The 18,181-nt window shown below is 44.7% G+C and overlaps 1 protein-coding gene across 5 annotated transcripts in view; it reads left to right on the top strand.

The window, feature by feature from the left end:
• The first annotated feature begins 357 nt into the window (after positions 1–357).
• The window catches only part of PRKAB2 (protein kinase AMP-activated non-catalytic subunit beta 2), a 768,584-nt gene continuing 750,760 nt past the window's right edge, over positions 358–18,181 (top strand). The window contains exon 1 of one of the 5 annotated variants that reach the window (XM_069641335.1): positions 358–519. The gene's annotated coding sequence lies outside the window, so the exon portion shown is untranslated. The remainder of the gene's footprint in view (positions 520–18,181) is intronic. The other 4 variants (XM_069641332.1, XM_069641331.1, XM_069641334.1 and 1 more) reach the window with 4 other exon arrangements.

Raw genomic sequence — 18,181 nt, 5'->3', positions numbered from 1 at the left:
AGACATCTGGTGCTGGATCTCGGACCTTTCAAGAGCCGGCCCGTTTACCAGATCTGGGCGTTGAGACTGAACCCCTTAAGTGCCAAGGACGAGCGTCCTTTTTGCATAGACTTGAATAATAGTCCGCGACTGTTCTGCTCGCCATAATCCACCTGCTTCCTGGAAAATGACATGTCGGTAGTGGTCGCTATTATAACTTGCACGCCGACCTGCCTGGGTGGCTAAAATATTCAGGTCGGGCATATTCAACCGGACATAATCCTCTGCTTATACATGCGAGTCCAGCAGATGGCAGCAGAAACCATCAATAAACTATCCGTGCTGAAACGAGCCTTCGCATGCTGCAGGTTTGTGGCCGCTCGGCTTTCCGTAAATCTGTCGGCTCGTGTCTGTTGACAAGCAGCTGTGCTGAAGCATCAGCGGGCAGGCTGACAGGCTGTCAGGGGAGGGGGGCAGCGCTCTGACAGCCGCAGCTAGCGGGGAGCGCCCGAAACACCCCGAACTTCTAGCCACAAGGAGGTAAGATATTCCTGCCCCAGCTTACTGACTCTAGGACCTACAGTAATTCATGAATACTGATGTAACCCAATTACAAACGGCAATCGCTGTTCATATAACGGGACTGACAAATGTTTTTATTACAATCCTTCGAAAATCATTATAATAAAACTAATTTTTACTGGAGTTGTAACAATGTTGGTCAAACATGTACTGACTAATCTTTGCAAATTATGTTCACGCATGCTATTGGTAAAATGCACGCAACAAGTTGGTTTGTAGATGCCCTTTAAGAAATTCGAACTGCAGAAAATTAAACTAAAAGCAAGCGCACTCACAGTGTCGCAGCTTGTGTCGTGCGTTATTCGGGGTGGATAGGCTTCGGTGACTCCTGGTAAGTGCAGAGGTTGGAGTGAGGGAGAACAGCATATCATATATGTGCATAGGATAAACACTTGTAGAACTATAGCATCAAGTAGTAGTAAATGGCAAGTGTGGTGGCCGCGCCCCTCTCTCTGCTTCCTGCCCCCAGTGTGGAGGGTCACCCTTACTCTGCAAGAGAGCGACAGGAAGAGAGAGAATGATCGCGCCTTCAGTTAAGAGGGCACGCGCACTCGCGAGAGCTGCTGACACCTGACTATAATAAAGCACTGTTAGCGGGCTCAGAGACCCGCCGCACCATTAGCCCCCCACTCCCGACACACACAGACACAGCGGGACACAGGTGTGCGTGGCGCGGGCTCCCCGGTGGCTCTGAGACCGCCGGGAACACCCCGTTTATTTATATCCGCACGCGACGGAGTGGATGTCACTCTGTTACGTGCGCGCCCTTAAAGGGCTAGCGCCACACTCCTCCTTTTTCATAACAATAAAACTGAAAGGAGGACCTAACTATTAAACATCACAGCACACAATGGCAACCCCAAAATACCCCTGTTTATTGGCACCTGCCCAGGATCCCCGGATGGCACCATCCACGAACGGCTTAAAGTCTTCCTTACACAACACCCCACACTTAGTCCGTGACATAGTCTGCCAGACGGGCCGGTGTTCCTCCACTTGGTCTACCACGGGTTGGGGAGTCCACCTGGATGGGATGTCCCCCTCCCTCGTCCAGTGCTTCCTCCAGGTGCATGTCCTCCATAGTCTGTGTCTTCGGTTCGCCCAGCCGCTTAAAGAAACTGGCGTTTCTGGTGACCGATGCTGTTCCGTCGGATGCAGTCACCAAAGATCCCTTAACCGCCACCACATCCAACGGCTCCGGCTCATAGGTGAGAGACAGCTTGCCCTGCGGGTGGCGATTCCTCGCTAGCACCTCATCACCTGGAGCAAGCCTTGGTGGTCTTAGGCCTCTTCTGCTGTTTTCCATTTTAGTCCTTGCCCTTCTCTCCTCTTCCACCTGGTCATTGTCGATGATGGCTGGCTCTCGCTCCCCCACCTCAGGTATTATGTTCCTCGGGCAGCGCTGGAAGAGTGCCTCCGCTGGCGCCACTCCTGTGGATGAGTGCAGAGTGGCCCTGTATCCCCTCAACAAACATGTATAGTGCCCTTTGTAGGCACTCACCCTTCCCATGTGCGATCCTGATCACCTTATTCAGCGTGCGCATCATCGCTCAGTTTCACCATTCGCACGAGGCCACAGCAGAGTCTCCTTCCTGTGGTGAATGCCATAGTCCTTCATGAGGTCGGCGAAGCTTACGCCTGGAAGGTTGCCCCGTTCTCAGAGCACAGTACCTTCGGCAGTCCATGGGTGGCAAAGATCTTTTACAACGCTACCACCACTCTCTCGAATGCCACCGACTCCACAAATTCCACCTCAGTGTTTCGGGACCATTCGTCCACCACAACCAAGAAATGGGTGCTTCTGGTCATGGACCCAAAGTCTGCGTGGACCACCTCTCACGGCTTTGTGCCTCGGGGCATGGTCTCGATGGATCGCTCGCGTTGTGCCGGCGAGGCTGCCTGGCACCACACACAGGAGGCCACAAAGACATCCACTCTCCCCTCTAGCTCAGGGAACCACACCTTCTGCCGGAGACAAGCCTTTGTTTTGGGGGCCCCTTGGTGTCCCTGGTGAGCCAGAGCGATGATCTGTCGGATCTTGGCCTGGGGGACCACGATTCTGTCTCCTCACAGCAGTCTGTAGGGCCGGGTCGAAAAACACCATGGTGTCCTCAGAAGCTAGGGCGTCCTTGATGTCAATCGAAGGCCGCCTGTTCGAGCGGCCCCCACTGCCAGGTGACGTCTTTTCTGGTAAGTGTTCGCAGCGGCTCAGAGCGGGAGGCTAGGTTTCGGATGAAGCGGCCACAGTACATGACCATCCCCAGGAAAACTCCTCACCTCGGCCACATTTTCCGGCGGCCTGGCCTCCTTGATGTCTTTCACCTTGCACGGGTCAGGAGCCACGCCATCCACCTTAAAGACAAAGCCGAAAAACTCAATCGTGGTTCTGAGAAATTCGCACTTGTCCCTGTGCAAGGTGAGTCCCAGGGAGCGCAGGCGCTTGAATGTCTTTGCTAGGCGTGCCAGGTGTTCGGCCTCTGATCTTGCGAACACTAGAATATCATCACTGATAAGGAGTACTCCTTCTAGGTCCGCAAGGGCTCCTCTGATGATATTCTGGAATACCTCTGCCGCTGAGGAGACCCCAAAGCGGAGTCTTTTATGTCTGTATAGCCCCCTGTGGGTGGTAAAGGTGGTTATGTAGCATGCATTGGGGTGTAGGACCACCTGATGGTACCCAGCCCTGAGGTCCAACTTGGAGAAAAACCTTGCACCCTGCAGTTCCGTAATAATGTCGTCAATGGTGGGGGTTAGTGTCTCTCCCACTTAATGGCCTTATTGGGCAGGCGCATGTCCACTCAAAACCTCACGGCATCCGGTTGCTTGGTCTTGCGGGCAATCACAGTGGGAGACACCCACGGGGTAGGGCCCTCCACCTTTTCGATAATGTCCAGCCCAACAAGGTTATCCAGTTCTTTATCCACTAGATCTCTGAGATGGAATGGCACCCGTCGATGTTTGAGCGCCACCGGTTGGTTGGACTCATCGATGTGGAGACGGAAAGGTTCACCCACCATCTGTCCTATGCCCTCAAACAGAGATACGTGCTTGCTCAGTAATGCCTGGATGTCGTCTAAGTACACTGAATATGCGAAAGTCACAATGCCAAGGGCCTCTGCCGCAGCACAGCACAGGAGGGTGTTGGTACTCACTGGAGTGACGTAGAACCTGGCCCTGACAGATGTCTCACCATACTTCACATTCGCAATGAAGGCACCGTCCAACAGGTTTGGTTGTTCACCCCCGAATGTGAAGATGCAGACAGGCCAAGTGGGGATTGCATGGTGTCATAGTGTTCCCTGGTGGCCCTAAAGTACATTTCTAACCTGTCCGTCCACATTTTCCACCTTGGTCCTAGGCTTGATGGCATGCCCAAGACATCAAACTCAGGCATTGGCTGCAGGGCACCAGGTGGTTTAGGTAGAGGTCAAGGTGTAAGAGCAGGTGGAGGTTGTTGGCCCACTACTCGGGCGGCCGGCTGCTGGGCAGCAGCTGCAGCTTGTCCTTGGCTCACGATGGCAAGCGCACAGGCACCTCAGAAGTACAAAGAGATGTGGGGCCGCAACTCACCACCACACTTGTAGGAAGTCCTTTCCAGTATACAGGCCCCAGATGTGACCAGCTGGCAATCCCACAGTCACATTGTCCCTCCAGGCAACACAGCAGATGCAGGTCCACAAGATATGGCAGGGCAGATGCCAGGTAATGTAGAGGTTCCAAAAATTTAGCAGGGTTGGCCCAGGGATTACACATACACAGCAGGCCTTCCTTGGTTCCTCACCCAAAACGTGACGAAAAACAGTGAAAATATGAAAAAATCACTTCCAAAATGCAGGTACTGCTTCCTGTGGCTGTCCGCCACAAGATGTCCCAAAAATTGAGGCTTGATGTCTCACCGACGCTTTTTTTAGAAGCCGTGACCTCCCAGGGCCTACTAATCTAAAATGGCTGCCAACCGCGTGGATTCTTCCCCTCTCCGCGGCATGCTCTGATAAGTGCGCCTTATATAAATCAATCGCGCACTTCAAAAACATTACCGCCTTTCCCGGGTTGGAATTCGCAGTTTCGTCGCCACTGTTAGCGGGCTCTGAGACCCGCCGCACCGTGAGCCCCCCATCTCCCAACACACACAGACTCGGGACACAGGTGTGCGTAGTGCAGGCTCCCCGGTGGCTCTGAGGCTGCCGGGAATGCCCCGTTTATTATCCACACGCAACGGAGTGGACGTCACTCCGTCGCGTGCGCACCCTTAAAGGGATAGCGCCACAAGCACTACTATAACTATACATCCTGATCTTAACTTGCATTGATCTCTGCGCCACAACGCAACACTGGCGACAAGCTGTGGCGTAGGATCCCACAGGCAACATTCAACAAGCATCGGCAGTGGCAACAGTTCAGGCTTTTGTGTAGGCATGGGAAATGCATCTGCCAAGCACTGCCGTAGGTGGCATTAGAAGACCCTCTATGGTAGTAGCTGCAAAGTGGTGCAAGTGCCCGGGCATTTAACAGCATTCACTGGCAAATGCCTAATACTTATAGTGTTTTATATTATGGGCCACAAGAATAGAACGGCTTCTCTAAGGGACAGAGGAAGGAAAGGAGCGGACATGAGGGGAAAACAGAAGGGGAGTAGCCGGAAAGAGGAGGGTCAGAAAGAAGGGAGAGGGGTGTGTACGAAGTATTACAAAGACTTAACTCCTCAGGCTTGGGCTCTGCCTCATTATAACATGTGCAGAGGACCTACCAGGGTAACACTTTATACACATGCCAAAACTGTTGGCTTTGCCAATGCCTGTTTTTAACAGGAGTTGAATGAAGGACACAAATAGTGCTTATAAATCGAGTGGGTGAAGGCAGACCGGGTTACAACGTTTTTATTACACTCATAGCGTGTTTACAGCTCCAATGTGGTTGTTCGCTCTCAGGAGACTGCTTTGAAAAAACACTGGCAGGCACTTTGAGCACACCGTTTGATGGTAAGGCTTGATAAAGTTCAATCAAAGAGATGCCAGGAGGATGTGTTTTGGCCGGAAGAGGCAGGAAGTGGGTGGGAATGGCTATAGGGATTAGCATGGCCATGGGCAGTCGATGGGTGGGTAAACAACCAAACAACAACTACAAGCTTTGTGTCCCGAAGTCCCTCATATATGCCATACCCCTTCTATATGCCTGACCCCTACCCACCATCTACTTATTTGCTTTAAAAAACGCAGTCATAAACATTCAACCATTTTACTTTCCACCAAAGGGGAGAGTTTCAAGGGTCAGCCACGTGCATACCTGTTACTTCTCATTTTTATTTGTTGAGAGTATTGGTCTGGTTTTAGGGAGTGAAATAAACAAGTACAGTGCCTTTTGTGCAGCCCTGGAGTAGTGTTAAATCGGACTCGCAGGTTTGGGATACCCAGTTTTAGTGGTCAATTATGATCATCCATAACTTTATTTCAGCATGAGGCCATAAAAGTGTATCATGACACATATACAACCATCAACAATAAATTATACATTTCATTATAATGGAGGTATGTTGGGTTGACTCAGGAAAGTGCGCTTGTGTCTGTCTTGGTTCCCTTAGTAGACAAAATGTGTATCCACGTTTGTTTATGGATTTGGGATAAGCGTAACATGATATCCAACTTGGTTTTGGGCCACTGCCTTCCCAGTGCAGACCAGGACATGAGCGTAGGGAGGTGGTTTACATTAAGAGGTAAATTACATGCAGTTTTGGATCATGCCTATTAAAGAGACCAGTGAGACCATGCACACAATGAATAGGCATGGTGGTAAGGAGGAGCCTAGTGGGACTCTGAAGGTTATCTCTTTTGAGAGAGAGAGAGAGAGAGACAAATATTCCAGAATGTACAGTTCTTAAGAAAATAAGTCAAGCAAAGGGTTTGACCATCAGTCTCATTTTATGATGAAGTTGTTGTGGTAAAACAGAGTGTTCTGCAGTGTCATAGGCAGCATAAAGGTCTAGTAGAACGGGAGTGAATGATTGGTCTGCTGCTAGAGCTCGCAATAGTTCCTCTCTTATGTCAGCCATCATGAACTCAGTGCTCCTTGACTAGAACCCCATCAACACTCAAGGAAACATGATCTTTCTTTGCTATTTGAATGTAACTGCAAGGGAAACATAACTTTCCATGTTTCTAGGTAGGGTGGAGGTGGATTGATAGTTTGAGAGTTAGGGGACTGATCAACATTTCTTTTGAACCGTCTCGGACCATGCCATGATATAAGGAAGAGTTAGCCAGCCCGTCAAGGCAGTGACAAGGGTAGTGAAGTAATCCTTAATCTTTAACAAAGCATCAGGGCATGGCAGAGCTTGGGTGGATGATGCTTCCTTGTTCAAGATCATTTTGGCAAGAATTCAGCTGATGCTTTAGTGAAGGTGTTGAAAGTGCAGCCTATAGTTAATCATTAAAAGATCAACCATTTTGTTAGAAGACTTTGCGATGTTGCTTTTATAATTGACTAGTGGTTCCACCCGGCGTTGCCCGGGTCTGTAGCTGACATGCAGGTGGGGGCATGCTGTAGCCTTATTGATTTTCACTTTGCATCAGATGGAGCTTTTCCAAGTGATGTTCGCTTTTTCTCCGGCATGTTTACTCACTGGCTTCAGCACATTTGAGAAAATGTCCAAGAAAGATTGATTGATTGTGCTTTCTTCTCGTGAATGAATTTAAGTAAATTTTAACCTTGCCATTTCCCATATTTGGAGTGGCGTGATAAAACTTTTTTGAATTTATTTTTTTAATTCCCTTTAAAAATGCTTTAATAAACACTTTCCAACTGTTTACAGTAGGAATACATTTCAAAGGAATAACCAACACATCGAACATTTTGCTTCAGACACTTTTTCCAAATTTTGCCTCCTCCTAGTACCTGCTGCAGTGAATCGGGGTGAGCATCAGTAAATTAGGGTGTCTACGGAGTGAATATTTTGCATCCAAACATAGACTACAATCCTGCCCCAGACAAAAGAGGAATCCATACAAAATGTGGTAGTCGCTGGTTCAACGGTGTGGATTTGTATAGCCGGACAAACATACACACATACATACATTCAGCTTTATATATTAGATAATCTTAAACCACCCATCTTGGATAGCGTCTAGCATGGACATGACATTCTCGTTTATCCTTGTCAATACCGATTTCCTCTATCGTTGTTCCACTTTCCTTTCAGACCGTTTAAGATCAGCAGGTTCTTCATTAAAATATTTTTGGTTGCTTTATAACTGAATGCCTTTTGTTCAATTTGGGCTATTTTACAGTGGAAACTCTGTAGAATTGTGCTCTTTAGTGGTGGTACCTTTGCTGTGAATTGCATGGAAATGAAGTTTGCCAAATTCTTCTGGTGGCATCCTGTTATGTTGCCTACACCACTGTTCCTCACATGGGATCTGGGACATAATGTGAGAACTCCGACCAAAGCTAAGCACTTGGCCCAGGATCAAAGAATAATCCTATTAAAACTGAGGGATACATTAGGTCTTCTCTCTCAATCCTTGGGTAGAAAATCAAGACCAGTGGGCGTCTTGCTAGTTGTGTTGGGAATGGCAATAGTTGGTTAAAGCGCGTGTTATTCACGTTTGTGATTAAGTCTTGCACTGGTTTGTTTGAAAATTTACCCCCACCCCATGGATTGGAGTCACCTAGTATGATGCTTTTGTTTGCTGAAACATGTAGAGATAAGGCTTGCTTTGTGAAACTTTGCCTCATATCATAGGGGCATTTAAGCAATCTTTAGAGGAAAAGTATCCATGTTGCTTCTGATATGTAATACACACAAGGATGCTGTCTGGTCTGATTATATCTCAGAACAGAGCAAACTCTAATGACAAACCAATTCTACCTTTTCCCACACAGCTTGGCTTCTTGCCTTCTCTGTTCCTGCAGAGGATCTTAACACTTGCAAATACCATGGCAGCCAGGATCATGTTATAGCTATAGGAGAATTAGGTTTCAGTGAGATCTAATGGTGTTCTCTTACAGTGTGGTATTATGTCGTTGATGAAGGCTGTTTTCTTCTGTATGAAACAGGTGTTTATCCTGCACCCACGACCCCCACCCCTTGAAAGTTGCTTGTGTGAATTATGGAACGTGGTGTCTGATGGTGGCACACAGTAGACAAGAGGGAACAGAAATTAGGGTGTAAAGTAAGACATTCTGTCTGCTTCCAACTGGGCTTTGTTTTCTTTTAGCTCAGAATGAATAAATATTCTCTAGTAATAGCTGGGCAGATTACAAGGTGGCAGGCCTATAGTATTTGAGAAGGGAAGTGTTAAGTTGACCCGTGGCGTGGATGCTGAGAGAGGGAAAGGATAAAAGTTCAAACAAAAGGGAAGGCAGGGAGCTTGCTAAAGTGACATGGGTAGAGCTGTGACAAAGACAGAGTTGTTTTCCTCTGTACTAGCGTGGAGGCTTATGCATTTCCTTATGGTGCACCTGGGCACCTTCTCTTCTAGGTGAGGAGAGGGGCCAGGTCATTCACGCTTTCCCAACTAATGAGCATGGCCTGAGTAACCATGGAGAGAAGAGGGGGATGAAGAGCGAAAGAGAGAGAGAGCGGTTATGTACCTAAAATAGTAACATTTGACTGGGCTAGATATGCTGAAATGTTAACAACAGCTGCTTGATGAATAAAGTTAAACACATGTGATGATTAGGAGGACTTATGATAAAACAGGAGTGTTATGTAGTTTGAATTGTAGTTCTTTTTTGAAGTATTAATATGCTGGTTTGAACATATACCTAACTGTGCATGACACCATTAATTCGAGATATATATATATAGGTACTTCTCCACCCTAACCTGAAAGGTGGAGGCACGAAAGCAATGGTTCAAGACTGCATACATTTGAAAAGGGAACTCTGCATTTTAGGGGGGGGCTAATCAACTTAACCCAAAGCAGGTCTACCACCTTAGAAGCAAGTGCATGTTTTATACATATAGCAAGTTTATTATACGAACGGCTGTGAGGGATTAAATGACCCTATGGAGTCAAACTAACCCAAGTCTCCCTGAACCACACAAGTTGACCCATTGGGCCTCATCACGAGTTGGGCGGTATCCCTGGCGGTATTACCGCTGGGGCTATTAGCGCCAGATCACAGGTTTGGCGGAACGGTAAGTCCCCATTCCCCATTGGGCCCATTTGGGAATTCCCCATTGTCCATTGGGCCCAAAGCGCTACTACCGCCGGCGGTATTAGCATGGCAGTAATAGCATCGAAAATTGGCAAAATCATGGCAGATTTGCCCCCAACTCAGAGCTAGCGGTAAATCCTGCCAAAAACCCAGATTTGGCAGACCCTTAAATGTGGCAGTAATAGCGTTACCGCCGCATTTAAGGGTTACCGCCAAACTCGTGATGAGGCAGATTATATACATTTTTGCAACAGTTAAAACAATTCCATATATTGTATTACAAACCACCACCACACATGATTGGTTAAAATCTATGCAAAGAAACCCCATCTTTCTCCAATTCTTCCATTTTCAGTGGTCATTGATATCTTAACTACCATCTTCATCTCATGTGTGGAACACACCTCTTTTTAGGATTCGTCCGTGGTAGGTCATAACATCATCACACAGTTAAACATTTGTGTACAAGCATAATTCACTTCAAGTCCCAGCTGGCCTGAGACCTCTTAATCCTAAATGTAATTTACACATGGTTTGCATGAATACTTCAAACGACATGAGAGAGAGCAGTATAAACAGGTTCCTTTTGAACTGTCGATAGCCATCTCATCTACCCCTGCTTACTGGCATTATTGGAAAGTTCTAATCTAACGAATACCAATTCAGCATGCATGGCCCATCCTGAAAAGAATTGGAACACAGGGAGTATCTGTCAACCCTGACTTCAGGCGTCCTTAACTCCATATTTATTGTTACTGAAAAGCAAATGTTCTGATCCCTCTGCAAGCCCTCATGCACTTAAAAAAGATTACATCTACCTTTGCGATACTACTAGGCCATAAAGACCCAGGCTGGTTTGTTAGCTGTGCTAACCATCTGCTAGGTCATAGTTAATCATTCATCCTTCCTCTGGCTATTTTTATAAAAAAGAAAATGAAACAACTATTTCCCTATTAGGGAACTCACGTCCCCTGCACACTTTCTAATATCTGGATACACCAGATCAATAATTCATAGGTAGTTTACAAAATTTGTAATGTTTTTTTACAAAAACAAAAATCTTCAGGTTAGCTTGATTAGGAAAGGTAATTATTCGAAAAAATAGACTTTCAATCAGATGAGGTCACAAGAACCAATCTTCAATTTATTCATCATGCAGAAGCTGTGGAAGGCCCAACGCGTTTCGAGTGAAACAGCACTCTTCATCAGGGGCAGACCAGGGTTCTAAAAAAAACATATGTATAATACTTTTTAGATCAATGTGTTAAACAACATTTTTATCTCGGGTGCATTTTTGATTATGATCTTTATGGAAGCATCTTGGCAGTTGTTGGAAGAGCACATATTATACTGACTTGCAAAATTATCAATGTTATAAAGGCTCCCCTTCTCCATTAACATCAAAATAATGTCCATCAAATACAGATAGACTGAATAATGATCATTTACCAATTTCCCCAAAAAGTTTTTTACTGCAAATACCTCTTTGCGGGCAATTATAGAAAGCGAAAAAAAGGGAGAGCTGATAAAACACGGACTAACCTTGTGATCGTGGTTTTCATAAAAATGAGTGGCAGGGTGTCTGCAATAGGCGCAGTACTCTCCAGTTTAAGCTCCTAGGAGCAAGTGGGTAGGCAGGGGGGCTGTTATTTAATCTGAAAGAGAAAGGATAGTGCAGTAGATCACCACACGTGCTCCTGGGTGTCATTTAAGTAAGAAAAGGCAGCGCATTAATAACTGCCACTTACATGTGTCCAGGAAGCTGAAGTATGTGATAGCAGTTGGTAGGCAGCGATTTTAGGGGTCAATGGGTGTCTTCACCAACATCTTTGGAGGGATCCCAGTTCTTAAAGAGAAGTTGTAGAATCACAATTTCTACAAGCAAAAAGAGAACACAGTTTAATGTGATTCCCAGTGGTTGTGGAAGGGGCAAGGTAATGAGGAAGTCTTTAGCTGGCAAGGATCCTACACTTACCTCAGTTCACCGTCGCATCAGCGTGGAGTCAGGATGAGACAGGTTCCTCCTTCACCACCCTGAGCAGCGGCGGCAAATTTATGACGGGGTATGTCCATGACGTCATCGCACGAATGGCGAACGGCGTCATGAACAGGATTACATTAAAATATAAAAAATTGGTTAGGCGTCAGGGGTACATTGTTTGTACATAGGGACTTAGTTAACCTAGTTAGTACCAGTAATATATGAGGCCATCAACTGATGACTTGTGTGTAGATACAGGCTATCTCTGTTTATCTAGTGATGTCATCGTGCTCGCGCACGGGTGACGTCACATGTAAACAGAGCGCCCGGCACATTTGAAGAATTAGGAGGCACCAATGTTAGAAAAAAAGGGGGGGGGGTAATTTTTAGAGAGAAAGAGGTCATCTGACAAAGATAGCATCCACAAGTAGTGTAGTGAACATCATAGTGTAAGCGGGTGTTAATTATTTTGATGCTGTGCATGTTAGTAAACTTTCAACTGATAACGAAAACACATCTGTAAACATGCCGTGTCTGGATATATAGTAAGCTACAGCTTTTGAATTGGCATCAAGTTAAAATGAATGATAAGGATTCTTATATTGCTCATCATTACATGAAAAAAGCCAAAGGGCCGATTTTCCCGGGTATGCTCATTACTTTAGTTCGGAACAGCATGTGAAAAGAACCGGTTATGTCAACTTTGAAAAAAGGGACCCAGTTACAAATTTAGATGGTTCAACAGGGGTTATGTGTAAAGGAATCCCGAGTGCGAGGTAGACTGACCAGAGTGACTAGTTTTGATAGTGTGAATACATCAAGCCAGAGTATTTTACGTTTGCAGAACTCAACAAGGATAGATTGCATTTTGGTTATAAAACCGCATACTCCTGCCTTAGCCAGGTTCCCATTCTGATTGTTGTGGTACAATGCACATATAGTTTAGGTGCAGACTGGGGTCATTCACCTGCCCTATTTAGGTTCACAATATAGTGTTTATAGCCATGTTATTAAACAGTCTGTTGCAGGCTGTGACATTTTCCAGATTACAAGCTCATAAGAGGGTAGAGAGTAGAGACAGAAAAATCAGCCAGAAGATAATTTTGACTTTAAATAAAAGGCCCTAGGTAAAAGTCCTCATTCAGGCCAAGGGGAGACATGGCATCCAACTTGTGCATCCAGTAGAGCTCTTTTTGGGACAGGATTTTGGGTAGGTCTCCACCCCTTGGGAGTGGGTGCACTACTTCTAATATTGCAAATCACATCTGTGAGATGTTGTGTTTATTATCCCTAAAATGCCGGAATAATGGTGATTTGAGATTTTTAGTTCTGATCTGTGATTTGTGTTCTGTCCACCTTTCTTTCGCTCTTCTGCTCGTTTTCCCCACATAGTATTTCCCAAATGGGCATCTGATGGCGTAGAATATATTTTTAGAGTCACAGGTTGCGTAATTTTTCAGGGGTATCTTCTTTCCATTATTGGGATGCCTGATGTGGTTCCCTTTGATGATATTTGAACAATGTTGACAATTGAGACAGGGAAAAGTGCCCTTCTTTTTTTTGGTCAGTGTCCTTTGAATTGATTTTTTCGGTCTTTCTGCTCTAATGAGGGAGTCCCTAAGATTCCTCCCTCTTTTGTATGCCAGCATCGGGGGGGTGGAAAAAGACGGTTGAGATTAGGATCTGATTTAATGAGATCCCAGTTCTTGGTAATAATCTTTTTAACTTGAAAACTCTGTGCCGAGTACCTCAGTGTGTAAATGAGGTTAGATTTTGTCTGCAATGGTTGTTTAGTCAGTAATTTTTCACGAGAGTCGCACTCAGTTCTTGTAATGGCTTTATTCATAATATCCTCTGGGAATCCTCTTTCTAGGAATCTAGATCTCATTGAGTCAAACTCAGTTTACAATCTTGTTGTGTCGGAGGTAATCCTTTTGGCTCGTAAAAGTTGGCTATATGGGAGGTTTTCTTTCAAGTGTTTAGGATGAAAACTATTGTAGTGTAGGGAATTGTTTACATCTGTGGGTTTCCTAAACATAGATGTCACTAGTTCCGTGTTTTTCCATTCTATTGTCACATCCAAAAAGTTCACCTATGGTTTTCCAATTTCCATAGTAAATTTTATTCTTGGATTGCATTGATTCATGTAATGCCAAAAGTCAGTAAGTTCTTGTTCTGTGCCGTTCCAGATGCCGAAGACGTCATCAATGTATCTTGTCCAATAGAAAATCTTATTTTTCCAGTGAGGGTGGTCCAAAACATGTGTTTTCTCGAAGTAGAACATAAAGATGTTTGCGTAAGATGGGGCAACAGCTGAGCCCATGGAGGTTCCTGAGATCTGAAGATAGTATTGCTCATCAAATCTGAAGTAGTTGTTAAATAATAAATTGATCAGCTCAATAGCGAAGGTTTTATGAATTCCTATGTCGTCATTACTTAGAAGGAACCATTCTAGGGCAGCAATGCCCTCATCGTGTGGGACCGAGGTATATAGACTGCTTACGTCCATACAGAAGATGAGGGGGTCCGTGAAATTGATCCTCAGGGTTTTGATCGTCTGGAGAAAGTGAGTAGAGTCTTTTAAGTACGTTGGTATTTTCTGTACCAGAGGTTGGAGTGCAGTGTCCAGATAAACAGCTAAAGGTTGGAAAATGCTGTCGGTACCTGTGACAATTGGTCTAAATGGAGGGTCTTTCGAGTCTTTGTGGATTTTAGGTAATCCGTAGAATACCGGAGTTACTGGATTGCTTTTAATCAGGAAATCTTCAGTCGTATCCGATATCCAGTCCATTGAGCTGGCTTTCTCAACTGTCTGTTTAATTACAGCACTGATGTTGTTATTTGGATCGTCGTCCAGTGGGAGGTAAGTACGTCTGTCATTCAGTAGTTTGAGGCAACCTACGTCGTAGAGGTTAGTATCCATGAGTACTAAGGCTCCCCCTATGTCAGCCTGTTTGATAGTAAAGGTATAGTCATCTGCTAGATCTTTGATGATTCTGAGCTGATGTTTCCGAATGTTTTGACTCCTAGAGCTTTCATATTTAATTCTCCTCAGGTCTTTTGTAGTTTTAGATTTGAATAGGTTCAACAGTGGATTATTAATTTGTGGGTGAAAAGAACTCTGTTTCTTCATTTCGAGGAAATCATGATCTTTGACTGGATTGATATCACCCAGGTTGTCAAAAAAGATTTTAAGCTCCATTTTTCGTATTAATTTGAATAGATAAATTTCCTCTTCAAACAAATTACTGGAGTTGGTGGGTATAAATGAAGTCCCTAGGCTTAGTGTATCAATTTGTACCTTTGAAATCTGTCTAGAGGAGATGTTGATGATTAGAGGTGAATCTATTTGTTCTTTTGGCGTGGCTTTCTTTTGGCCTCGTCTGGTCAGACGTCTCCTAAAAAAGGCTGAACTGGTTTAGGAGGAATTGGTGTATCAACCACCCTTTCTATTGGTGCTGCGTTCTCCGTGTCGGCGGGGGTGGGAATAGCGGTTGGATAGGATCCGCTTGTACTGGGTTGCTCCTCTTGTTCTCCACTTGTAATATCACTACTGTCGGTGTTGTTATTGGAAGACGTTTTTTTAGGCACTCCTGATGGTGGAGCTCTTGGTTTGTAGTTACTGTAATACTCTTGCCAAGAATACACTATTTCTCTGGCGTAGTCTAATGTATCTCTGCGGAACTTGCGGATTTTACGTTGTTCTATGTCACGCTTGTAACCATCCAACTTGTTATTGGTATCCTCTAGTATGGTATGCAGTTCAGCTGCTGATTTCAGTTTAGTAAGTTGCGTGGAAACTTCTTCTATTTCTTGATTGATTGTGTGTAGTGATTTAGCTAGTTCTTCTATGGTAAGCAGTATAAGATCCAAGGAACATTTGTTCAAGATGTGTTCCCACCTCTTCACAAACTCCTTGTTTCCTTTACATAATGTGGGACGGAGATAAACTCGGAGACCTCTTGGAATTCTTTTAGCCTTGTAGTACTGAGTCAGGGTGGTAGCATGAAGTTTTTGTGAGATTTCTCTACGTATCAATCTTTCCAGACGCTGGATGAGAATATCCAGATTTTCTCTATTGATTGATTCTACACTGGTGTCTTTAATTAGGCCTAGAATCCTTTCAGCTTCTTCATCAGTGAAGGCTAGGCTGGTTGCAGCTTTGTCTGTTAGGCTATTTATTTTGGAAAATGACATTTCAAAAGGACCGGGGTGCTGTGGTCCAGAGTAGGGTGTCAACCACTCACGGGGTGGAAAGCAAGCAAAGAAGACGATTGGACCGTAATAGCACACCCTATTGTTAGAAATCAGGAGATTTTTACAGTTTGAGAAAGTGATGAGAAGGAAAGTTGATAGTTTTTGAGATGCAGAGGAGAAGGCGACAGCCTTGACACCTAGCCATTACAAGAACTGAGTGCGACTCTCGTGAAAAATTACTGACTAAACAACTATTGCAGACAAAATCTAACCTCATTTACACACTGAGGTACTCGGCACAGAGTTTTCAAGTTAAAAATATTATTACCAAGAACTGGGATCTCATTAAATCAGATCCTAATCTCAACCATCTTTTTCCATCTCCCCCGATGCTGGCATACAAAAGAGGGAGGAATCTTAGGGACTCCCTCATTAGAGCATAAAGACCGAAAAAATCAATTCAAAGGACACTGACCAAAAAAAAGAATGCCACTTTTCCCTGTCTCAATTGTCAACATTGTTCAAATATCATCAAAGGGAACCACATCAGGCATCCCAATCATGGAAAGAAGATACCCCTGAAAAATTACGCAACCTGTGACTCTAAAAATATAATCTACGCCATCAGATGCCCATTTGGGAAATACTATGTGGGGAAAACGAGCAGAAGAGTGAAAGAAAGGTGGACAGAACACAAATCACAGATCAGAACTAAAAATCTCAAATCACCAGTATTCCGGCATTTTAGGGATAATAAACACAACATCTCACAGATGCGATTTGCAATATTAGAAGTAGTGCACCCACTCCCAAGGGGTGGAGACCTACCCAAAATCCTGTCCCAAAAAGAGCTCTACTGGATACACAAGTTGGATGCCATGTCTCCCCTTGGCCTGAATGAGGACTTTTACCTAGGGCCTTTTATTTAAAGTCAAAATGATCTTCTGGCTGATATTTCTGTCTCTACTCTCTACCCTCTTATGAGCTTGTAATCTGGAAAATGTCACAGCCTGCAACAGACTGTTTAATAACATGGCTATAAACACTATATTGTGAACCTAAATAGGGCAGGTGAATGACCCCAGTCTGCACCTAAACTATATGTGCATTGTACCACAACAATCAGAATGGGAACCTGGCTAGGGCAGGAGTATGCGGTTTTATAACCAAAATGCAATCTATCCTTGTTGAGTTCTGCAAACATAAAATACTCTGGCTTGATGTATTCACACTATCAAAACTAGTCACTCTGGTCAGTCTACCTCGCACTCGGGATTCCTTTACACATAACCCCTGTTGAACCATCTAAATTTGTAACTGGGTCCCTTTTTTCAAAGTTGACATAAGCCGTTCTTTTCACATGCTGTTCCGAACTAAAGTAATGAGTATAGCCGGGAGAATCGGCCCTTTGCCTGTTTTCATGTAATGATGAGCAATATAAGAATCCTTATCATTCATTTTAACTTGATGCCAATTCAAAAGCTGTAGCTTACTATATATCCAGACACGGCATGTTTACAGATGTGTTTTCTTTATCAGTTGAAAGTTTACTAACATGCACACCATCAAAATAATAAACACCAGCTTACACTATGATGTTCACTACACTACTTGTGGATGCTATCTTTGTCAGATGACCTCTTTCTCTCTAAAAATTACCCCCCTATTTTTTTCTAACATTGGTGCCTCCTAATTCTTCAAATGTGCCTGGCGCTCTGTTTACATGTGACGTCACCCGCACGCGAGCGTGATGACGTTACTAGATAAACAGAGATAGCCGGTATCTACACACAAGTCATCAGTTGACGGCCTCATATATTACTGGTACTAACTAGGTTAACTAAGTCCCTATGTACAAACAATGTACCCCTGACGCCTAACCAATTTTTTATATTTTAATGTAATCCTGTTCATTACGCCGTTGGCGCATGCGCGCGATGATGTCGTGGACATACCCCATCATAAATTTGCCGCCGCTGCTCAGTGTGGAGAAGGAGGAACCTGTCTCATCCTGACTCCACGCTGATGCGACGGTGAACTGAGGTAAGTGTAGGATCCTTGCCAGCTAAAGACTTCCTCATTACCTTGCCCCTTCCACAACCACTTGGAATCACATTAAACTGTGTTCTCTTTTTGCTTGTAGAAATTGTGATTCTACAACTTCTCTTTAAGAACTGGGATCCCTCCAAAGATGGTGGTGAAGACACCCATTGACCCCTAAAATCGCTGCCTACCAGCTGCTATCACATACTTCAGCTTCCTGGACACATGTAAGTGGCAGTTACT

This window comes from Ambystoma mexicanum, chromosome 1q, assembly GCF_040938575.1.
Source record: "Ambystoma mexicanum isolate Mex_15411 chromosome 1q, UKY_AmexF1_1, whole genome shotgun sequence".
NCBI classification, from domain to species: domain Eukaryota; kingdom Metazoa; phylum Chordata; class Amphibia; order Caudata; family Ambystomatidae; genus Ambystoma; species Ambystoma mexicanum.
The sequence above is the reverse complement of the archived record's forward strand: the minus strand, read 5'-3'. Positions and strand labels throughout refer to the sequence as shown.